Genomic DNA, 25736 nt, shown 5'->3' on the forward strand with positions numbered 1-25736 from the left:
TTCAGTATTCGGGTAACTGGTATTAACAGAAATGCTTACAGCTCCCTCTTTTTTAAAGATAAAGAGATAAAACTTGATAGCTCTTAAGGTGAGCTTTAGCCCCACCAAGTTTGAATCATATCAGTTCATGCTTTGATTTCTAAGGAATTTTAAAATGGAAATTAACAAAATGCTTAAATCTGTGTAATTTTTATAGTTAAAGAGTTGAAACATGGCAAGGTGATAGCTCGTAAGGAAAGCTTTAGCTTCACGAAGTTTGAATTAGATTTTTTAGGATTTTTTTTAAAATTCCCCACTCCAGCCTTCTCCAACCTGGTGCCCTCCAGATTGGATGGAAACCCTCTCCCACCCCACCCCACACCCAGCCACTAAAATAAAGAGCCTGCCAAGCTTTTTCATTCACCAGCCAGACCAGCACACTTTCACACTGTGGAAATGTGGATGATTGACTTCCATGAGTCCAAGCAGAAACACACTCCCTCTCAGCAGCCACCAGTTAGTTTTTCCCACTTCCTTGAACACTGCGATTGGAGGAAAACATCACTGTGGCTATTCCTATTGGTTAGCCACAGAAGTCAATATGAAAGCTACCCCTCAGCCCACTCAGCGTCTTCCATATATGGAGATACACACACACACACACACACACACACACACACACACACACACACAGCAGGTTAATTCCAGAGACTTTAGAAACTCCAATTGGGCACATCTCCACTTTGAGAGTATTTGATGGGTTTGGAAGCAGCCAATCTCTGCTCTGGAAGATCGAATGCTCCATGGATTTTTGTGGTTACCAGATAATTCCGGTGCAGAGTGCACACCGCTAATGTATATTATTGCACTTTTAGTTGCAGAAAAAATAATGCACAAACATTTCTAAGATGTTTGTAGGATTTTGTACTCATCATCGGTATTTAGAACTGATGACTATATTTCCTCTGCTGGCATGCTTGTGAACGTATTAAGGAATTCTGAATGAGATTGTCAGTCTCTGCTGTTGGGTTCTGTGGCTTGAATTGCTCACAGCTAGACAACTGCAAACATGCATATGAGCAGGGAAGTCACTTGAAAAGGAAAGCCTACCACCAGAAAACTGCTGGAAATAGGAACACCTAATTACTTTAGGTTCTGTTTAACTTAATGTGAGTCCTGAGAGAAACATGCGTAGGCAGAAACCAAGAGCCGTAGAATGTCAAGAACTGGGAAATACTCCATTTTAGAAAAAAATCCAAGTTAGTATTTTGGCACTGGGTTTTCTTAGTTTACTGATTATCATCTGTCTTTGTGGATTAGTAATTAGAAGGGACAGTCTTATAGCTTCTGTGACCAAACACATGTAGCCTGGTATCATTCCTAAAATTGATCTTTTAACTTGTGATTCTAGCATGAATTTAACACTTTCTCAGAAATTTATTCAGATTTAATTAACTAAAGACTTTTTGCAGTTATTGGATGAATTACGGTGCAATTTGGAGACAACCAGTGTGAGACATTTCATTGCCTTTGCAGGCTCTTTAGGCTCATGAGTCAAATTGATAATTGGAAAGATTAATTAAATGCAATGGCAGCTTGGTGCTCTGAAAATTTTATTTGGCCAGTAATACATGTTTTATCAATAGCCTTTACATTATCCCTGTATTTTACTTCATGGTTGATAGCAGAAAATTCAGAATATTTTTTACTTATTTTCCATGATTTCGGGTATTTTCAAAAAGATATTTGAACCCTAAGATCCTGTACTCAGGTTTGGCTATCATAGGAATATGAATACAGGGTAGATGAAATACTGCCAGAAGAACAAGGCCGTTTTCAAGATATGTCAGTGCCTGTGTGCTAGTGCTGTTGACATTGCAAGCTGCAATATTAGGCAAGCTTGGCAGTTTCAAACTTGTAGATGAGTGGCTGACAGCATATAATGTACATTTCTTTGGGTTGTTAAAAGGTATTAGTGGGTCAACAGTTTTCAGTACCTTTGTGTTCTCCAAACCCCCCCCCCCAACACACACATTAAATTTAAACAATGTACAGGAAGTACATGCTATTGTCTTTAAATTTTCAGAAGGATTCCAATAAAAAAATCTACATAATACATCATTTAAATCACACTAAAAGCAAAATCATGTGGAACTGCTGTGCTATAAATGAAGGGTTTTGAGACCTCTGCCTTTCCTTAGACTTGGCAGGCTGGACGGAAGGAACAGAGGTGTTTTTACTTCCCATTCCTGCCGTTTAAGCATATTTAGCTAGATGGGCCTCTGAGCCAATCTAGCTGACTTACCACTTGGTGAGTGAGGGATGGGAACTGAGAGGTGTGTAGATCCAGCGGAACCACATCTCGCTTTCCCCATCTTCCAGCTGAACCACATCCCTCTTTTCCCTCCACGACCCTTTTCTGAAATTGCTGTTGCATTTTTGGAAGAGGAGCTGCTGCGGAGCTTTCTGTGGAGGCTGGGAGGAGAAACCCCCACTCAGAGAGTTTAAAATATTTAAGATTGCAAAGGATGAATTACCCTTTCTCTCCACTCCTCTAACCTGACCAAGTTGTAAGCCTGAAGACAGTACCTATATATTATTTTTATGTAAACGTGGCATCAAACTTGGCCGCTTTGAGGCCCAGTATTGGGCAAAAGTGGGGGATACAAATCATCATCATCATCATCATCATCATCATCATCATCATCATCATCTAAGCTTTTTGATACTCTAGAAACAAATGTATAATCCTGAAATTGTTTTATGTCAGGCACAGGTTCAGGATTGTGGTGTTTGAATACTACTTTGTTAACATTTATTTATTTATTTACTTATTTAGAGTATTTTTATCCCACACCTCAGCCAAAAGGCTCTCGGAGCGGCTTACAGTGTATCAATAAAGAAGACAGTCCCTACCCTCAGGCTTAAGTTCTAAAAAAAGACATGACACACAAGGAAAAGTGGATGCGGAGGGAAGAGGGAGAAAATAACATCACAATGACATTTGAAGTGAAGGGGAGCATTTATGGTGTGATGGAACAATGGAATGTACTTGACTCCTCAAAGCACAAGTGCATTCTATTAATGGATAATTTCCCCCCTTTTGAAGTTCCTTTAAAAAGAAACCTCTAATATAAGGTTTGAAAATACAATTAAATGAAAATATGAGAACAAAATCAATGTATCTCAAAGGTCTTTCTTGTGCTGTATTGCATCTTGATAGACAGTAACGTAATTTTTAAAAATAGCTGCACTTTCACTTGACTTCACAAACTTAGTTTGAAAACTTTCATAAGCAGAGTTCTCCCCACCAGAGTTCTCCTGGTCTGCATCCCCATCCATTTCCCAAAACCCAAAGACTTCAAAAACATACAAAGTTCATTACATGGCCTAGATCTACCACAAGATGTAGTGATGACCACTGATTTGGATAGCTTTAAAAGATGATTAGATAAATTTCTGGAGGAGAAGGCTATCAATGGCTACCTAGCAGAGGTAGTATGCCTATGTACTCCAGTTGCTGAGTAACATGTCTGGGAGGGTGTTGTTGCACTGTGTCCTGCTTGTGGATTCCTGGTCAACAGCTGGTTGGCCACTGTGTGAACAGAATTCTGGACTAGATGGATCCTTGGTCTGATCCATCATGACTCTTCATATGTTTTTATGTGTTCTAGCTTGCAGAATGCCTTATAGTCTTTTTATTAATAGCACCTCAATAATATCTGGGTATTGTCAGATACACATGTGTGTTAATATTGAAAGAATAGGCATAACTTGAAGAATGCAAGGCAGAGAATTTATTTTAAAGGAAATAAAGGTTTAAGAGGAATTTAAACATAAAAGCACAATGTATAAAGCACAAAAAAGTAGCAAAATAGAAGACTTCTTAGGCAAATGCCTTCTATGTTGACAGGCCCTGGGAGTTATGCCAGTAGGGTTCCCAAGGGTCTTCTGTTTCAAGCCATGTCAAAATATAGGCAGCCAAATGTTACCTGTACTCGCGGCATCTCCAAGCATCTTTGGACTGCATCTGGCATCAGGAAAAGCAACAATATGAGGATGGGGAGGACTAACTCTTGGATCTGCCAAGAAACTCCTTTTGGAACTCATGGGTCCGTCTCCTTTTCTTGAAAGCTTAGCCTATAAAGATTGGCAGATAGGGCTTCTTGGCCAATGGGTTGAGAGAGTGCCAGCCATTGAGACCCTGTATTCTGAGAGATTTAGGAATTGTAGATATTCTGCTCCTTCTGTCAGCAGCATAAACAGAGACTGCCAGTGTGTTGTGCTTGGAAATAGTATTGCCAGCATTATTTGTAAGTGAGAACATTTAACTAAAGGATCAGAAAGATGGAAATATGTCATTATTTCCATAGAACACTGTACCCTGTGGTGTGTGTATGGCTCAAGTGGGAAGACTGCTGGTCTTCCTTCCGTGTAGGAATGTAAGCCTTGTTTAATTGCCAGTCAGTTTTCTTCAGAATCATTTTGAATTAAAAAGTCCAGGAATTGTTCATCAGTATACTTGTAGGGACTCTTTAAATAGGATGTGGAAACTTGCCAGAAACAAAAGGCTGACCATGATGGTTTTTCTTGGAGATTGGGGAAGTTTGGAACAGGGTTGTGGTCTTAAATAGGGCAAAGGATACGGTGCCTTGAAATTTAACTGAAGACAAGTTCAAAAATGATAGCTTTTTCTATACCACGTAAAGACGTTTGGTCAAAGGAAGCTCAGCTGTGACTAACACAGTGAGTGGTCTGAATTATTAGGTGATGAATTTTAAAAGAAGTGTCCAGATGTAAATAGTGAGAGCATCCAAAATATTACTCAGCAGCTGCAACTACCATAGGAAAAGCTGACATGACAAATTTAGTCATTTCTTAATCACTTTCGTTAGGCGGTATTGTCAGTTCCAAGAGGCAAATGTTTTTCTTGATTTACACCCGTAATGGAAATGGCTATAAACTCAAAAGTCCTCAGAGTCATTTACTTACAAAACACCTTTTAGATCACTGTCGACGTTCCTATGACCTAGCAGGAGCATTCTTGACATACAGAACAAGAGATTTTTGGACAGTTTGCATCAACAGAACTCCATGCTTCTCTGCTTAATGCAAACTTTGAATGTATAGTGCTTCTAAAATAGAACAAAAATGTATTATTTACTGCTAGGTCCAAATTTATTAATTAGATGTCTTTTTGGTTGAGATAAAATTGATTGTTAAAGCAGAAAATAGAGGATGATATGTATCCCATTCTTCTATTGCCTTCAGATAAAAGAAGCAGTGACCCAACTCATTAGCCCTTTGATTTAATATATTGACACTTGGGTACGAATAATTCCGTTTAGTGGCTTTTGCTTCCCAGGGATCAATTTAATTAGTTATAAAATGTGACTTCTTGTCAGGAGCCAGAAGAAATGCTGACGTTAAATAAAGTCATACGCAATTTAAACAATAAAGCTATCGATGCCTGGTTAAAAGTTAATGATGCACAAAAAATGGCTTAATAGAGACAACCTCAGCAATGAAAGTGATGGTAGGAAAATTAAGCTAAGTGGATGAATGAGAAATGGTGATGTTGTTGGATTGTTAAAACAAATTCATGCCTAATCGGATGGCTCAGTGCTTCTTGGATCTGAAGACAGCCCTGAATTTTCTAACTGGTTGTGAGCATGTTTGTAAATCTCTTGAAAATGACTCTCTTTCTTGGATCTTAAGGAAGAGGGGTCAGAATCATTGTAGGTCATGATCCACAGATCTACTTAAGGTGGTGTGCTTGCATTTAACTTGGTATGCAATAAAGCAAACAGGGATGCTAGATTCAGTGGATCTCACTTTCCTTGTAATTCTCTATAATTCAGCCAAGTTAAACAATGGTAAATGTGTGCAAACATTGTGTATATAAGCTCTGATTAGACACAGGAAACATTTTCAGAGGCATATGCAGTGACATGTAGTATGTGTTCTACAGGGCATACAACTGACTAGTTAGGGAAAACATGGATGTGCTGTTGAATTTATGTTGCATGATATAAAGCAATCACAAAACTTAGCAGGATAAACCATAGCACATTGTAAAGTGACTGCCTATAAATGCTTTAATATTTAAGATATATAGTTGTGGCCATAAGAATTATCCATGAATGTATTTGCACTGAAAGTAATTTGGATCACCTATGGCACTGCTGATTCAAAGCAGCAGAATTCATGATAGGTGTCTCATGACCAGTATGATGTTGATATTCTCAGGCAGCTGAACTGATCTTGGCTGTATTTTCTCATGTCCGTAAACTAATAACAATAACAATAACAATAACAATAATAAGGAAATATGTGCATCAAAAAGTACAAAAAGAACAGATCCATGGTAAGAAGTGCAATTATGCTGGCTTTTATTGACACTTGCATTTGGACCTGATTTTCATCATATTGAAGCAAAACTGTAGTCATCACTCAGTACAGATCCTTCTGATCTGGTTTCCTAGTGCAGCAGATCCCCCAGATGAGTGTTGCATGCAAACAGATGGGTTAAACACTGATGAAATCAGCATCCTGCACTAAAGAATCAATACTGCCTTTTCCTTAAACTATTTTTGTGAAATGTACCCTTGCTGTCCCAGTTCTGACTGTGACTCCAGCCATCTCCCTCTACATAAACCTCACCAAAAGGGACTTACAAGAGAACCAGTCTGCCACCCCCCCTTTTAGGACCTCTTCTGGCATTTAGAATTTTCTCTGCCAGTGGAAAACACTTCGCTTTCCCTCTGCAAATCACTGTGCCTGGGCATTCTTAGCCCAGGTAATGGCTCTGCAGGGGCGACCTTCTTCACCTTTTGGTATGAGCTGACGCTTGAGCTTGATTCCTATTTTAAAGTGCAGATTTTGACTTGGAGGATTCATGCTAAAACAAGTATTCTTAAATATTGCTTATAAGTTAATGGTGTTTTTTTTAAAGAAAGATTATAATACGAAGAGTTCACTTATTTTAGATCTTAGAAACCAAGCACATAAGCCCTTCACTTGATCAAATGAAACATCGTTGATGCCCTGGTGTATTTTGTGTACTACATTTTTTTGGTTTTAAGTTTTGTTTTTGTAATTATTCATAAACGTCTTTTGCCCCAGGTAGGGTTTCCAAAGTGACTTACAATTAAAACAAAAAACAGTTTTTTAAAACTTCAAAGAATATTTGTAAAAAGTTGAAGCAGCAGAATTAAGAGCAGGAGAAAATCTTTAAAATACTGTTCAGAGCCAATACATTTTAAATACTATGAGTCATGTGAAACAAGTATTTTTTTTAACTGGTCACCTAAAACTGAACAAGGAAGAGGCCGATCTAACTTCCTTTGTGAGAGAGTCCCACAGGCAGGGTGCTGCCATTGAGAAGGCCTTGCCTTGTGTTCCTACCAACCTAGCTTCTCTTGGTGGTGGGACATACAGGAGGGCCTCCGAGGAGCTTAAACTATGGGCAGGTTCATATGTGATAAGGCAATCTATCAGATATCCTGGTCCCAAGCCATTTTGAGCTTTAGAGATAAGTACCAGAATCTTGATTGTGCCTTGAAAGAAATTGTGCTTTTGGACTAATTTTGAGACATTTAGTAAAACTAACCTGTGAAGTGCAGGAGCCCGCTTGGAAATTTGTCATCTCAGAGTCCAACTGTAAAGCAACATTTTCCACTTGGTGTCCCTGGTTCCCAAAATCATAAAGGCAGTTGTGGAATGGGAAAGAAGAAAAATAAGACCAGACAGGTTGGATATTTTTTTAAAAAAAAATCACATGTGACCTCAAGCATTAGGGGAAACCCGTGCATATCGTCTTGTGTGTGACAAAGAGGCACATCGTGGCACTTTACAAGCATTGGAATTTGAAAATGGGAGAGTAATGAATTGAGGTTTTTTCCCCCTATGAAGTAGATAATGACCTTTAACAACTGCACACATTCCTACTCTTTAGTAGCTTCTTATACATCCTTGAGAATCTCAAGTGTAGCAGCCGGCAGCTGTTATTACCTGCTAAAAGCATTAACAGTAGCTACAGTAAAATGCACAAGGAGAGGGGAGATCTGCCTTAGAATAAAACCTCTGTCGGAGAGATTTTCAGACTGTTCTGGAATGGAAGGTTGTTCCTTTTTAAAAAAAAGAAAAAGGAAAGAAAAGAAAAGAAATTATTAGGCAAACTGTTTTGTCTTTGCATTGACTTTACATTGGCCGCAGTCTACACAGAGGGGGCTGCTGGTAAAAGGGGGGCATTAATACATTTCACTGTGAGCAAGCCAGCCAGTATTTAGCAAGGGGGCCCATGTTTTCTTAGGACTCAGATGGCAAAGCTAAGCATTCAGCCTACAGCAGAAAAAAAGTGCCCTTTTTGTTTTCTGGCTGGAGAGTTTGACTATTCCCAAAGGGACACAATGAATGGCCCATTTTGTCTGACACTGTTTCATAGACATAGAATTCTTGTTTTTTCATAATTATTCTTGCCCGTCACTGGGTGTGCACATGACATTTGAGCGTGTTTTAAAGTCTTAACACACTCATGTGCCTGCAATAAAGTTACTCATAACAATCCAGGCTTTCTGCAGACAACAGAGCTGGGTCTGTTGTTTTTGCGAGTCACAGCAGCTGGGAGGCAATTGTGAAGACAACAGCTTAATCTAGCTGGAAAACACAGAAAGACGTGAATATACCCTAAATTTCTTTCCAGATTATAGCAAACAATGTAGAGTTTTTTCTTTTTTCTTTTGGTTTGGGTGGTCTGACTGAAAGAACTTGATTGCCATAAAACACACCGCCAAATTTATTTTAAGTAGTCAACAAGTTGAATTGTTTCCTTTACTCAGAGCATTTGGTATAGAATTACATATTTATATTTACATCTACAAATAGAGAGAGAGAGAGAGAGAGAGAGAGAGAGGAAGAGAGAGACACAGAGAGAGGGCAGTATCCACAAGCACTAACATAAATTATGTTTCACTAGCATAACTGGCAATAGTATTAGATGGTTTGACATGTTTTCTGGGGAATCCTGTTGTGTACTTACCGTATTTCTTCAATTCTAAGATGCCATCGATTGTAAGACGCGCACTAATTTCAGTACCACCAACAGAAAAAAAGCTTTGATTCTAACAAATAATAAATGCACCCACGATTCTAAGACGCACCCCATTTTTAGAGATGTTTATATGGGGGGAAAAGTGTGTCTTGGAATCGAAGAAATACAGTAATGCTATTAGGGTTGTGCTAGATGCCCCCTATGTTATCTACTCATGTCCTGCTTGTGGACTTCCCATGGGCATCTGGTTGGCCACTATGCCAATACAATGCTGGACTAGACTGATCCAGCATGGCTGCTTTTACATTCTTATGAATAAATTCCAGGAGACAAGACCTAGAGCAAGCAGTTAGAAAGAAGGGCTTCATATCAATTCTGGGATGTTTATACAGATGCAGCAGTGGTCCGATGATGTACATATTTCTGAGAACACTATTATTATTAAAAATAGTTTTATAAGCCACTAAATGAAAATTCAGTGAATTTGATTTTGGTAGGCGTTACACCCACCCCTTTTCTCCTATCTTATTTGTTAGCTGTGTCTATAGAGATATACAACTCTGAGATTCAAGCAAGATAATTCACTAAGCAAATCCACACATCAAATGGCACTGGCTTGAATTTAGAGGTGCACAGACTGGAAGTCTGAAAAGTCAATGTTTCTGTTGATGGAAGGGCATTTTCACCGCTTCCTCTTCCCTGCAGGCCCTTGAAAATCTGCTCCAGAATGTTAGGGGATCCTCTGGAACAGCATGGGAGTTGGCACTGTGGGCTGCAAGACAAAGGATGAACTGATGAAAAATGTTGTCCTGCCCTCTTTACTGGGTCCTAGTTCTTTCTGGGAATGGAAGGAGCCCTTCTGTTCATGGAGGGTCAAGTCTGGATCCAACTCACTTTCTTTCCACTCCCATGCCAGATAATAATGCTTTCAAAGCTGCCATATCATGATCTGACTATCACTTCTTTTGTTGTTGTATCATTTATGCTCATGAACACAGTGTGTGTGTGTGTGTGATGGGCAGATGATTTTATGGGTATATGGCAAACAGCATTTCTCAAATTGGCTAAGCAAATTTGAATATTAATCTTCTTGGAGGATTAGACATCATTTTTTCCTCCTGCTGTTTGGCCATGGGGTGGGTTCACTGTGTGCATCATAAGGATCTATTTTATGAAGTTGTTCTTTCTGGAATATGGCTAAATGCTGATATGAGTTTGATTGTCCAAAGCAACAACTCAAGCAATGACTTCATGGGAATGCAGTAAGGAGGCAGTGCAGCTGGATGAATCGCACAGCTTTGAAGGAGCCCCAGCAGTGATCTGTGTCATCAGCACTCAACAACCTTGACATGCAGTGAAGGGAAAAGGAGAAATTATGACACAGCCCTGAGGAGTGTACAAGCTAAATTTGGATGCATGAAAAGTTTTAACAAATCTTCCAGAAACAGGATTAAGTTGTTCTCTCTGTCTTTTTTGCCTTTCAGAATAATGTAACTTCTTGCTTGCTTTCTCCAAAGAACAAATTTACCCCCTAGATCTGAATATTTTAATAGATCATGGAGACACTAAAGTAGAAGAGGGTATGACAGCTTAACAAGGTTTCTTTTAGTTGAGTTGTTTGGAATTCCCCCCCCCCCAACTTGGAGTCACTACTTCTTTGTGTGTTAATTTGTTTTATAAATTTATAAAACCATTTTATGCTACTTTTAGCCCTAACAAAACAGAAAAAACTAAACCAAATTAAATAACAAAATTTAACACAAAAACGTTTATCCTCACAACAAATTCACAGGGCAATTGTGGATACACCACCCTAAGCTCTTTGAAGGAATGGTATGAAAATGATAATAAAATGATTATTATTAATTATAATGTACGAAATGATCCTTTTATACTTCTGACCTCTGGTTCTATCATTTCTCCTCCTTTCCTTTGCCAAGTCTGTTTGCCCATTGCCTGATTTTCCTCCTCCTCCTATGTTTGTTTTATTCCCTTCACTCTACTGATATTTTTTATTACTTACCATTTACAACAATAGTTTATTAGGCACTGAACAGTAAATACAACAGACACAGACTTTTCATAGAGTGCTTTGCATCAAAATGACATAGCTCCCTGCAGGAAAGTGAAAGTTTAAAAATGGAATGGAAAGGATAGGATAGGGGAAAGACAGAAAGCATGGGTGAGGCTGCCTTTCCAGTAGAGTCATGGCCAGAGATGCCTTTGAGTTTTGAGGAGCAATTTGAAGGTAGTCAGGGAAGTAGCTTTACAAATGGAGAGGAAAAAGCTCTTTAGTGTACAGCAAGGAGCACCATGGTAAAAGTTATGACTGCTATAATAGGGCATGGAAACTAAGGACTGGCTTCTCTTCTCCCATCCATAATGAATTTGCTTCTGAACTTTCCACAGCATCTGGCAGCCACATTTGAGAAGAGTGTTGAATAAGATGGACCTTTTCAGTTGATTCAACACGGCAATTTTATTTATTTAAATATTTTATAACCACTTTTATGGCAAAAAAGCCTTTTGAAGGTGATTCATAAAATCATAAAACAATAAAACACACACACACACACACACACACACACACACATATATATATATATATATGTAATTAAAAGAACATGTCAAAGCATTTTATTTCAATGCACATAGAATTTTTTAAAAAGTAATAGTGGCAGTTGATTTCAATGGGTCTACTTCTAAATTTGACTATGTCAGGATGGATCCAACACAATGTGGAATGCGGTTTTTTTGAACCGCCCAGAGAGCTTCGGCTATTGGGCGATATAAAAATGTAATAAATAAATAAATAAATAAATAATGTACCCCCGCACCCCGGCGCCACACATACATTCCCAATTGAAATGAATAGGAGCTGTGCCAGAGCATGATATTGTTGGTTTTCTGATGGATTGTGCCTCATGTTGATAAGTGGGAGAGGTGCCACTTGCGGTATCTGCCTGTGCAGAATCTACGTGTGGAGGAAGAACTTTCAGGAATGTAAATTATTAAAGGTGTTTATAATAACTCTAAGGAATGCTGTATTTCTGTTTTGTATTGCCAAAACATTGGAAATAGGCCTTTCTGGATATTGCTATGCCTGGCATTTCACACTCTAGTTTGCTGGCTCAAAATAGTCTGAATAGGGCTGAACATCATGCCTATTTATTTCCATCCCTTTCTAGCCTAGGGAACCCAGGACTAGAAATGTGATTTGCAACCTGACAGCACACTTCAGTGATCATACCTCCGGGCTAGCCCTCATTCTTGTTCTCTTAATTAACTTTCTCTTTCTTTCTTTCTTTCTATCTTACTAATAACTCTTTACACACATATAAGTTAAATCTGCCAGTACTAACTGGTTCCTACTTTGGAGAAAAGGGGGGAGGGATAGCACCTCATCTGCAGATTCTTCAACCTCTGAGCAGTGATTAATATCCCAGCTTAAGTAGAATTTTTAAACAAAACCTGGGGAAGAAAAAAAATTGGAAGGAGCAAATACACAGGCTAATGCTGTACCCTGAGGTGAGCAAAATGCATTTTTAACAAGCCAAGCATAGCAATGAAATCTGTTCTACAGTGAAATTAATAATTACCGAAAAGATTTGCTAGTGTTATTGTTGCATCCATTCAGAAGATATGAGTATCATGCTTAAAAAACATGGGAAGGTGTGTGCCAAAGCCCTTAGACTGAAATGGGTCTCTAATTGTTAATGTGAACTCTTCCCGAGTGCCCTTTGCGGATAGGACTGGAATACAGCTTTGAAAGTTGTGATTCTGAAACTAGGAAGAAGGTGCAGGGAAAAGGATTTGTTTACTGCTAAGCATGGATGTCTTATTTTCCATACAGTCCAGCTTTAATGAAGTGTGCAGAGTGGAACTTGCATTGCCTTACCACAAGGTTTAAGTGACTGGGGCGTAATGTTCAGCTCTAGTCCTAGATATATTCCCCCCCCACCCCCAAAGACAAGGTTTGTTTGTTATCTGAACCCCACACTGTGATTGAATCAATGTAATAGACACCGAGTTTGAAGCTGAACGTTCAAATATATGCCGATATATCTTACATAATGATACTGGCCACAGACATCGTTCTGGGTTTGTTTATGTCTGTTATGGATTCCCCTCATTATCCATGCTGTTTGAGGGATTCCCCATGGATTCAGCCCATTTATTACATTCTTTAAAAAAATGTTTATGCCAAATGCAGCATTGTGAGTGGCAGCTCCTGTGCTAGCTTTCCAATCCAATGGTGAATATTACAAATAAGATTAAATTAAAAATAATTATTAAAAAATGGATAGACGGAAGATGGTAAGACTTGGCCATGTAGTGATACAGGAGGAAGAGGAATGATGAAACATTCAAATTTTAGCTGTACATACTTCATTTGCTTTTCTCAATTTTCATGCCTCTCTATTATCCACTGCTCTTTTAGTGACAATTCTTCTGTTTGCCAACTGGGTCCCCCCACCCCGGCAAACATATATGTGATTTTCAGGTTGAAAGAGAAGGAGAGGTCTTTGTTAGTGAATGTGTTCCCTATAAGCACACGTGTGCCTAACTTCAGGAAAGTTAATTTGGGCCAGGACATGGGCATCATTGCATATTGAGCATGGAATATATAGATAATTCTAAGATTGTTCAAGGGATAAAGTCTTTGAAAAGCACTACTTGGATGCTCCCTGGTGCCTACACTGTACTCCTTTTGTCGCCAGCTGAAGACCTTTTTATTCACTCAGTATTTTAACACTTAATTTTAACTTAAATTTAAATTTTACTGTTTTAACTCTGTATTTTAATCTTATATAAATTTTGCTGCGTGGTTTTATCCTGGTTGTGCTTTTTATACTGTATTTTGTAATTGTGTTTTTAACCTGTTGGTTGTTTTATTGTGGTTTTAATTTTTGTGAACCGCCCAGAGAGCTTCGGCTATTGGGCGGTATAAAAATGTAATAAATAAATAAATAAATAGTTAATGACACTTACTTTGGCTTTTTAGCTTGATAACTTTATCCAAAGCTGTGTGAGACTCTGTTACATACACAGAACTCTTTGTGCAAACAGTTGTGGATATTTCTTGCATACAATGAGCATTAAAACATAAGCATTGCTATGTTGGATCAGACCAAAGGCCTATCTAGGCTAGCATTCTGTCCACACAGTGGCCAATCATGCCTTGGGGAAGCTCACAGTAGGATATGAATGCTTATTTGTGTTCCCAAGCAACTTGTGTACAGAGGCATATTGCCTGTGATAGTAAAGGTAATATAAAGCCATCATGACTAGTAGCCATTGGTAGAGTTATCCTCCGAGGGCAGTATTCAATGCTGACAGTCTGCCAGCACTTATCAGGTTGTGCTAGTTCAAACTAGTATTTCTGGAAATGGGTGGGGTCAGTGGAGCTTTGCTAGCTTGTTCTGTTCCATTAATTTGAGGTTGCTATAGCAAGTGCTAGTTTCCCGGTGTGCTAGTGGTCATTCCTGTGGTCATTCCTGCTAGTTAAACTTGCACGTAGTTAGAGGGCAACAGCGTCCTTTGAACAGCATTGAAAAAGTAAAATGGCGTTTTCACATTCTAAGAAAAGTAATAATCAGTGAAGAGAAACTGGCTTCTGAATGAGCATGGTGGAATTACGTGGATTTCAGACCATTCAGATTCCTACATAGTAACCTGTTTCTACATAGCTGTCTTTGCGGCAGTGAGTATTGAATGTCTGCTGCACTCACAGTTCCCTGGATCAGGATATATGTATGCAAAGACATGGTGCATCTATTAACTTCTAAATAAATAAATAAATAAATGCATGAGGTGGATGTGATTTTTTAAATTCTGTTATGAAGATAGCAACTAACTTTTTCTACTATTAAAACAAAGCAAATATATCTCACAGCCTGCACACATAAGTATCGTTGAACCTTGTGCATTAAAATAAATAAATCGCAATGGATAATTTCCAGGAGAGAGCATGCTTTACTGTGTAAAGGGGGCTTGTGTAACAAGAAGTCATCTATTCTTGATTTCTTTAGACAGCTAGAGCTTTGTGCCTTGACTAGTTTTCTATGTTTTAAGAGCTTGCTCTGTGTAGCAGAAATAATACAATAAATGGGTTTAACCACATTTGTCTCAGCTAGACATTCTGCTTTGTCAAAGATTGCTAGTACAACATAAACAAATTATGTGTTTGTAGTGCTTTTCAATGAAAGCCTATCTAACAGTGGAGATTGTGTTTCAGCAGCTGTAGATTTAATCTCCTACCTGTCAGTTAAAACAGGCATTTCCTGAGCAGATAAGGCCTGGCTGTAGTAGTGGGGAAATAGTCACAGCTAGACAAAGGTTCATTGTTACTGACAAATAATTCTATATACATGTGACTATGCATTTCATCATGGAAACTAAAGTCAGAATACAGTTAGTTGCATTGCATAGGAACTATGTCTTTATTACTGTTTGGGCAAGCCAATGAAAATGAATAGGAGCAAAGTATTGTGAGTTTGATTCTAGAGTGGATATCAGGAGAAACTGTCAATGACTTTGTAAAAGGTGGTATGTCAGCATAGGCCCCATTATGAGAACAGAATTGCAAAGTCTATTTAAAAGCCAGAAATGATTCTCTGGATATCACAGATTCTGTGGGCACAGCTGTCCATTTCCACTAGTGGATAGGAAGAACTAGGACTACAAGTCATTGGACAATTGTACTGCTTCAACCAAAAGTGATATGGTATGGAAGGGTTCTGCACGTAATGTTGCAGGCACAGCATACACTATTATATACATCTGCAGGCATGTCACAGACAGTTCAGATCAATATCTGTTTGAAACGTTTGCAGTGACACACTCGAGCAGGGACCATTTAAATACCTCCTTTATGGCCGTATTTAATCTGTGCATTCATCAGTGATACTACAATGGAAAAGAAGCTAAATAGTGTTGTATGAATGAGTCCTGAGTCATCTTCCGTTCTCTTTCCTGGGATGTAAAACCAATTGTTTTCTTACTTCCTAGTTATGTCTACAGCTCCCCTCAAATAACTTGAACATTTGCCTTGGGACATAGGGTCCTTTAAATGCTAGTATAACTTTCTATCACTAGTTTGTGCTCCCCTGTCTTTCACTTCAGTGGTTTCTACCATAGTTAGGTCTAGAATACTCACAGTGCAATCCTACATGTCTACTCAAAAGCAAGCCAAATTGAGTTCATTGGGGTTTACTCACAGGAAAGTGGGTATAGGATTACAGCCTGAGCTTGTACAGGTGTTGATCACCTTGTGTGATTTAGGAAAGTGCAATATTGAGTCTTAATTTCGCATGACAACACATGACAAAAATATTAGTCACGTGAGCACTATGAAAATAATTTCCTATTTATTTACATAGCACTATATTGCAGGAAAGGTTTGATGGTAATGTTATTATACTGTTATAGGTGCAATAAGTCTTGTTTCTCTTTGAAGAATGGTGTAATTGTTTGGGGACCAATATTTTAGAGAAAGATATACCAGCACCATGTTCTCAAATGCATTTATTTGGCAGTATGTCCCACTGATTTCAATAATAATAATAATAATAATAATAATAGAACAATTTACATGTTGTGGGGGTACTTCTGCTTGGCTTGATCTCCTAAGCAATCCAATAGTGTCTAGCGGAAGAAATCATATAAATAATCTGAATGACTTTTTCCCAGAACAGTAGGCCCCAAGAGAAGAGGTGCATATAATACAACATATTCAAAGGCAGCAAGGGCAGCAAAAAAACAATATATTGCGGCCACTATTACATCATCAATTTGCTGCCCAGCGGAACTTTTCAGAGTTGTTCGGGGGCTATTAGATGCTGGCCCCAAGGACATTGTAGAACTCTCTGAGGACCGCTGTAATGAATTTGCCAGGCACTTCCAGGACAAAATCTCTGACATCCGTCGGGACTTAGACTCCAGTGTTATAGCAGTTGAATCTAGTGAGGTGTCCAGAGCGCAGGCTTGTCCTGTAATCTTGGATGAGTTTCAGTTGGTACAGCTTGAGGATGTGGACAAGGTGCTTGGACAGATCCGCGCGACCACCTCTGTACTGGATCCTTGCCCCTCTTGGCTAATAAAACCTAGCAGGGATGGAACAGCCGGCTGGGCCAAGGAGGTGATTAATGCCTCTCTGCAAGAGGGAATGGTCCCAGACCGTCTGAAAGAGGCGGTAGTGAGACCACTCCTGAAGAAAACTTCCTTGGACCTGGAAAACCTTAGTAACTACAGGCCGGTAGCAAATGTTCCATTCCTGGGCAAGGTCCTTGAGCAGGTGGTTGCGGGCCAGCTCCAGACACTCTTGGATGAGACTGATTATCTGGATCCATTTCAGTTGGGCTTCAAGCCTGGTTTTGGCACGGAAACAGCCTTGGTCGCCCTGTATGATGACCTATGTCGGGAGAAAGACAGGAGAGGGAGTGTGACTCTGTTGATTCTCCTCGACCTCTCAGCAGCAAGCCTCGTCAGGGAGATCTTTCCACAGTCTGGGGGCCACCACCGAAAAGGCCCTATCCCTCGTTGCCACACTCCGAGCCTCTCTCGGAGTAGGCACGCGGAGGAGGACCTTAGATGTTGAACGTAGTGACCGGGTATATTCACGTCGGGAGAGGCGTTCCGTCAGGTATTGTGGTCCCAAGCCGTGTAAGGCTTTATAGGTCAAAACCAGCACCTTGAATTGGGCTCGCAAACATACAGGCAGCCAGTGCGAGCGGACCAGAGCAGGTGTTATATGGTCAAACCTTCTGGTTCCCGAAATCAATCTGGCTGCTGCATTTTGCACATCCTAATTACCCACATGTTTAGTTTTTAATCGGTTTTTAATGCTTTATGTGTGTACGTTCTGTGTTTTAGAATTTTAAATTTTGTATACGTGTTTTTATCTCAATTTGAGAATTTCTGTAAACCGCCCAGAGAGCCCTAGCTATGGGAGCGGTATATAAGTGTAATAAATAAATAAATAAATAAGAGGTATGGGGATAAGAACCACATAATTTGCTCCATCTGTGTGGTTCCATTCTGTAGATGTTACTGGAGTGGCACATGGTAGGAAGACACAGAGGACATTCCTTTGTCAATCCAGTAACGTACATATTAATGCAGAATATGCTTATTTAAATGCATTTTATTATAATTATTTATTACAATGGGCTTGACTAAATAAGTTTAGGACTAAAGTATTTGTTTTACTGATATATAGGAGATTTTCCTTTATGTTACATAAATATAATTACACCCACACACAAACTTTCCCCAGAGCTGTTGGTAGAGATTCAAGGCGAGGTCTTGAGTTGTGATGGAGAAAACCATGTCAAGTTACATATGTAATGCTATAAAATACAAACGTATTTTATGTGAGTTCACACTAAATGATCATTGTTTAAAACACAAACTTCAGTAAGAATTTAAAGAAAATGTGTAAAGATAGAGCCAGCTTTTTTAGGATGGCTCATATCAACTAGGGACTTTAGTGTTACCCAAAGTAAGGCCTGTCATTACATACGTAGATATTACTAACATGTAGAACTAGTCTGTTTAAATGTGAGCTCTTAATGGAACATTTCCTCTTTCTCTTCTTCTGGAGAAATAAGGCAGTGGAAATAAGAAACATATACATCTTCACTAGTCTTGTGGAATATCTGAATTAATTGACTTGTTCTGTTTTCTGTCATGGCAGACTGACCACAAGCTGTGTCCATTTGCATAATAGTCAACTCTTCACTCCTATAGTCATAAAGTGTTTGGATCTGATTAAAAAGTGAGACTCTTTTAGCTCTCTTGACTTTTTTCAGAAGTTGTAGTAACTGAGATTTGCTGTTATGCTTTAACCAAACAAATGCACACATGGGGATAACAATATGCTGAGTTTATGCAGATTTTACAACACGAATCTGAATAAAATGCCCACTAATAGACCCATAAGGAGTAATAAACACACATGAATTTTCCTTAGTTGCACTTTAAAGTGATTTTAACATACTACTAGACCTTAACAATAATATTTAATTGACAAGATTATGCATTTGTATGGATTGAGAAGGTGGTAGATCTCTAATTTCAAATGAACCATAAATTCACTTTTGCATAACATGTTTTATTAATTTTTTTTATAGCTGAGACATTCTCCTACCCTCCTAGTGACTGTTTCTTGAAAGCATATACAGTTTAAAGTCATTTAATTAATCATTTTCATCCTTTTAACATCACAAAATAGCATTCAAATGTATTTTGTGTTTCCTCGAATTATAAGACTAAATGTATAGATATAAATTGGTCTCCACAGTAAGCAGGTAGTAAAACATGGATTTGCATTAAGTATATGTCAAGACAAAGAGAAACAAAGGTGATACATTTGTGTGAACCAGCATTGTACAATCTCATCATAGGATTGTGGGTGAACTAGGCTCATTGTGACAGTATCTGAGGACTGCTTCACCATGAATTTGTCATAACCTGTGAGCATATTAATGATCATCATTGGGTTTATTTGTATGTCCCTTTTTATATATTATGCTCAAAATGGCTCCGAAGAAGAACAAGTAACACATCCTAACTGGACTGTGGACTGGAGCTAATAATACTATATAATTGTTAAAGGCTTTCCCCACATGTAGGAAATTAGTGTTATAAATTCAGTGTGTGTGTGTGTGTTTGTGTATCATTTGCATATCAATTATATAGGCTTTGATCCATGGATACATAAGAATGCCTGGATTCAACTTTCTTTACCCCACACCCTATATATGTTATTGCAAGCAAAGAGTAAGGTTACCAGATTAAATACAAAATTCAGGGACAATATAGAGCAGTAGTGTTTGTCCTCTGGAGTTCTATAAATGTGTGATATTTTCACTAAAGGACACCCACTATGTTGTACTCCTCAGTAAAGGGGACTATACACTTTTCTGACATTTTTTCATATCCTATCTAGCACTCTTACCTAGTAAAGCCATTCGCTTGTTTGAAAATTTCAAAATAAATTTAGAAAATCTTTTAACCTACTGCCTTACTTGAATAGAGACTTGGAAATATTACTCTGAGGTATAAATTAGAATTGAAAAATTTGAGAATAGATATACTGCTTTTTCTCTGTCTTGTGCACACTTTTAAAGATGCATGTTCTTTATAGATGCAGCATATACCTGTCCACTGAGTTTACAATATCAAGGCATTAATATGCAATGTATAAGAAATTATATATATATATATTTGCTAACTCAGTGGACAGTTGCAGCTCCTTTCCTGCTATTAAAACCGCTAAGGGCACTGAGCAACACATGTACAGTTAGATAAGTGGACCTGGATGCTGCCCTTGTAGTGGAGTGGGACGCCATCCACTTCTTTTCAGGTGGTCAAAAAAAGCAGAGGAACAGGAAGCTGTCTATCAAAATGCCTGACTGCTGCATCCAGCTAGGCAAGGTTTGAAGACAGAAATAGACCCCTTAGGCACACATATATTTAGCATGCTATTATAAAGATGATGCATGGAATACAGGTTAAATTGAGCCTGGCCTAACTTGAAATGAAACTGTCACGACCCGCTCACCTTGAGACTCCTTTTTACCTTTCTCTTTAAAGGATCCGAACCATGCAGTCGGAATATGGCTGCTCACTCTGTGGATTATTTTTCCTTTCTGTGACCACCTTTTACTCCCCCACTGGTTCTGTGATTCTCTGACCCCTTTTTGGTCCCACAGCAACCAGCTTGGCATTTTGTGCATCTTTTATTCACCTTCTACTTTACTGCTGCCATCATATAACTCAGTATCTTACCTGAAGTACTTAAAGAATCCAATCCAGGGTGAAACAAAATAACTTTTATTTAACAAGAATAAGTTCATGTGGTTTGTCAAACTTATGGTTTCATTTGTTTCCGTACTTAGTTGTTACAATAAAGAGGTCTTGTATCCTTGCCTACTCTACTCTCTAAATTTCTAATTTCACTCCTCTTGCTCCCTCTTATTCCCAAAACAATAAAAAGCAGACCCTACACTGATCTATCCTCTACTGCAGACTAACCCTGATTCTCTCAACAACTCCCTCCAACTTCTAACTACCAGCTGACTTCAACTGTCATTTACCCTCACACACTCAAATCCAACAGCATTCACTCCAACATTCCATTCACTCACTCCCCTTCCCAACAGAATTAACTACTTGCCAGCCTTATCATATGAAGTCTAAATAGCATTTACACAGCAGATAAATGGCATAAAACAGTGAAACATCACAGAAACTATTCCACGTCCCCCCTCCCCTTGCCTGAATTTGTGAATAGTCGAATGGGAAGCCTTCCCAAATGCTAGTGATGAGCTGGGCAGATATGCATACTGCCTAATTGCAATACTGGTCAAAATAGATTTGCACTAGTGTAGTTAGTAAATAGACAAAAGCTACAAAGACCAATAACTTTCTGTGCCTAGTGCAATAATAAGGCCTCTTCCATCTTGTGCACCAGTTGCTGGGGAACATGGGTGGGAGGGTGCTGTTGCACCATGTCCTGCTTTGTTGGTTCCTGGCTGATGGCTGGTTGGCCACTGTATGAACAGAGTGCTGGACTAGATGGACCCTTGGTCTGATCCAGCATGGCTCTTCTTATGTTCTTATTTTGCCTTCAGTGCACAAAGGTCCTGTTCAGAGTATAAAAAGAAGAAAATGTGGGGGGCTAACTATTTTTGTTGTTGCTGCTGTTCATTTAATTTTGGTCACAGATCAGCCACTGTTATTCTTGCATACTAGCCTTCCCCTACCTGGTTTCCACCAGATGTGTTGGACTGCAACTTCCATCATCTCCAGCCAGGATGGCTGTGTAGTCCAACACATCTTGAATGCACCACGTTGAGGAAAGTGATTTATATCAAATCTCCCTGAAAGAGTTCTGCCATTCCTCCTCCTCTTCAGTGTTTGTACAGGAGAAAACATAATTGACTTTGCAATAGATGAGTGACTAAAACACTCCCGTATCATTTCATGTCAAAGCATCAACCTGCTTATTGAATCTGTTGTTGCATTGGTAGCAATGATCTTGCTGGCCATTCCAAAACGAACGGACTGTTGCCATAAAAAGCCTCGATGGTGGGCCTTCTCTGTAGCGGCACCCCTCATCTGGAAAACCCTCCCTTGTGCGATTTGGGTGGGAAATGTAACATCCTTTAAATGTCTCCTGAAAACATATCTTTTCACACAGGCCTTCCCTGGACTGTAACTTAATTTGATTTTATATGGCATTTTTAACTTTTAAAGTTTAAAATTTATTTGAATACTTGTATTTTATAGTTTCAAGTGTGCACTGCTCAGAGAGCCTTGACTATTGGACAGTATAAAAATGTAATAATAAATAAATAAATAAATAGCTAGCATTGCTACTAGTCCTGAGAAATGTTTTATATAGAAGTAGTAACACCTTATAAAGTGTTCCTGATAACATCATGTAGCTTTCAATATTTCAAATAACTTATTCCATTCTTACTTCAAATACCAATGGGGTGGTGCTGGTGATGATGATCCCACTGTTCTACTTTCATACAAAGAGTACCTTATATCAAACTGTGTAACCCAATTAAAGCAATCATACAGACATAACTTCGTGCAGTAATTCCAAAGCAATTTATCAAGAATAAAACAGAAAACTGAGGCAATACCAGAAATAGACAATCAAAACTTAACAGCCTGATGATTCCCCCCAGTTGCTATTACTTTATTTGAAAATGTGTTATATACATTAGGAGTACAATGTTCAATCGTCTTTATTCAATCTGTATTTTACAGGGAATAAATTTGGGACTTCTCATAGTTTTGCATCTGTAGCTCATTGACAGGCATTAAACAAAGAGGATTATTAAGATTTCTGTACTTATTTCCAATCATGTAAGGGAAAAAGTTAAATCTTCATGAAAGAGAAAATGAGTCCCCTTGAGTGTCACTCTGTTTGCACATTAGCACATAGCAAGGTCTTTGCCAAGTTCCTCTCTGACTGACTGCTGCAGATGCTCTTTCTCAAGTATTCAGAGTCAGATCTTTAGTGCAGGTCTTCAGGGACAAACAATAGCACCTGTTCCTCACAAGATATCAGGCCAGTTAGTCCATTCATGTATCTTTAATGAAGCTCCAGGGCAGATGGCAAAAATAAAAAGGCATCATCATCAAGTTAGCAGAGGAGACAAAAAGAAAGAGATGTTGGTGCAACAATGCATTGCTTTTATGAATAGGAAGAAAAGAGTGTCTTTATTTGGCTTCTGCTGGTGTCTTGATTTTCGAAAAGACCCAAGGAGCAGAGACGCAATTAACCTTTTGGGAATATGTATGATTTGATGAAGCTGCCTATCCTCTTTCCCCTAACTCAACTAGCTTAAATCACTAGGGGCTGTGCCTACCAAGTTTGTTTCAAGCATACTCAGAGAGAGTGCCAATTTCCTGGCTCAAATCTCCCATCTCCATTTTAAAAAATGGGTAGAATGTATCATGTTTGACTCCTAAACTGGCACTGCCTAGCTGATACCTTATACTTTTGGTCTGATGCAGAAACCTTTCTATCTCTCCTACACAGTTTATACCTCTGTCTTTCGTGTTTAATTTATTTTTGACTTCACAAAAAGGGAGCATAGGGGCTTCCCTGGTTTCCATTATGCCATAGTGCCCAGACATTATGGGATTTGGGAATAATCTGCTTCCACATAATTTCATTTGCCCACAGAATATGAAGGTTTGGGGCAACTTCAGACCGATAATCCCCTCTTAGGTTTTTGTGGTCTTTATATCTATGCCTTCTTCTCTCAAACCTTCTGATTGCTCTTCACAAGTCTGGTATACATGCAACTGTGTTACTGGTTTATAGAGAGCGGTTCCTATTCCATAACCTTTGTCACCAGATGATGTAGCATATTGGCAAGAGAGGGGAACTAGATCCTTAGTGCCCCCACCATTCCTTTCATGGTATCACAGTTTAGAGGGAACCCAAGTATTTTTGAAAATATCAAGATTCTCCCAGGTTGGTAGCTTCTCTCTGGCATTTTAGCCTAAATAAACTACTGTATACTCCAATATAAAGCAGAAGCCAATAATCTGGAGTAGGAATGGAGACATGCACAGCATGATAGGCATATCACACTATGAGTTTCATTGGATGATATGGGCTTGGGGGAAACCAAGGCAGTGGTTTGGGGTAGCAACCCCTTCCATGACATTTACTTATGTTCTTGATGTCCGTAACAGAGGGGAAAAACTTCACTTGCTAACAGAAACATCCACTTCGTATTTATTCTTTCTTCTCAACTAAATGTAAATTTCTTCTTTTTTCTTTCTGTTGTGACCCACACCAAAAAGAAAACAAAACAGATCTATATGGATGTTGTATTGTATTATTTCAACCTAACTCTTTAGTATTTGAGGTTCCAGGAGTTGTGAATGACCCTGGATCAATTTGATTCAACATCCAGTATGAAAGTATCCAAAGTGATTGTAAAACACATTTTATTCGATTCCTGCAAGATGCTGTATTTTCCCTACTACCTTTAGACAATGACATTGTTTTTGCTTGTTTATTCAGGGAGTCTGTAAGAATGATCATCATGCAACAAACTCCGTAGTGTTATAAAACGTTGATGCTGGGCACAGGGGGATCAACTTCAATTTAACCACGTTAAATGTGTTGCTAACGTAAAGAGTGAGGCTTACCTCAGCTAAAATAAAAGAAATGGCTGCTCAAAGCTAGTTTCTTTCACGCCCCAGTGCCATGGCAGTAATTGCACAAAGACCTTTTTATTATAAGTTGATTTTCCTGAGAAATGGATTCCGAAAAATACTGTAAAGTGTTTATATTTTGCTTGACCTTTATTAACCTACATCTTAGGGCTTTTCCCCCAGAGAAGAGTTGTTGGTAAATTAACTCTCTTAGAAGTACATACACAGTAGCCTTTCTGGTCTGCATCAGAGGTTGGGAGAGGAACATGGATATGACAAGAAAATTTGGCACTGTTTAAACGGTGTCATAGGTCAACATATGGATTTTTACCAGTAGTTTTTTTTTTTTTTTTTTTAGGAATTAAAACAAAACCCAAATGATTGAAGTTTATTTTGAGTTTTTGATAGAACTTTATGTCACTCATTTGCAAGAGGAGAAGGGGATGAAATTATTTTCTGGTTATAAAGCAATCGTTTTTTTAATTCCATCTATTATTCAGAGAGACCCTACATTGCTTGGAATCATCAGCAAAATCTTTGCATTATTTCTGAATATGCCCCCCCTCAAAGAGTATGCTATCCAATCCACTTTTCTTATGCCATGTTACCATGAATCAAGGATCAAGTGAAATAAAACTGTGATGAATTTTAAGAGGAGTATATTGGTCCCATCTCTCTAGTGCTGTTTGCCAAGTAAAAAGTCCAAAAAGGATATAAAGAATTTTCTGCTTGTATATTTTTTTAAAAGTTCAATTTTTATTTTTTGCTTTTCAATACATTTATGAAGGTCAAATGAAATTTGATATAGCGGGATTTATTCTGAAATGCTTTCTGAATACCACTCCATAATTACCAGGCTACATGATAGTGCTTAAAGCTATAAAGTGGCTTAGATAGACAAGCAATTTATAGGTTACAGTGAGGTATGTATGGCAAGGGATATTAGTTTAATTGGGAGCCAAGATGCTATAGTCTTAAATCTTAAGAACTTTGGTTTCATTTAACG

The 25736-nt window shown here is 38.6% G+C and overlaps 1 protein-coding gene across 14 annotated transcripts in view; it reads left to right on the plus strand.

Moving 5' to 3' along the window:
- Positions 1–25736, plus strand: part of SOX6 (SRY-box transcription factor 6) — a 530518-nt gene that overhangs the window by 378841 nt on the left and 125941 nt on the right. The gene's annotated exons all lie outside the window — the stretch shown is intronic.

The sequence above is a fragment of the Elgaria multicarinata genome, chromosome 2 (assembly GCF_023053635.1).
Source record: "Elgaria multicarinata webbii isolate HBS135686 ecotype San Diego chromosome 2, rElgMul1.1.pri, whole genome shotgun sequence".
In the NCBI taxonomy this organism is placed as follows: domain Eukaryota; kingdom Metazoa; phylum Chordata; class Lepidosauria; order Squamata; family Anguidae; genus Elgaria; species Elgaria multicarinata.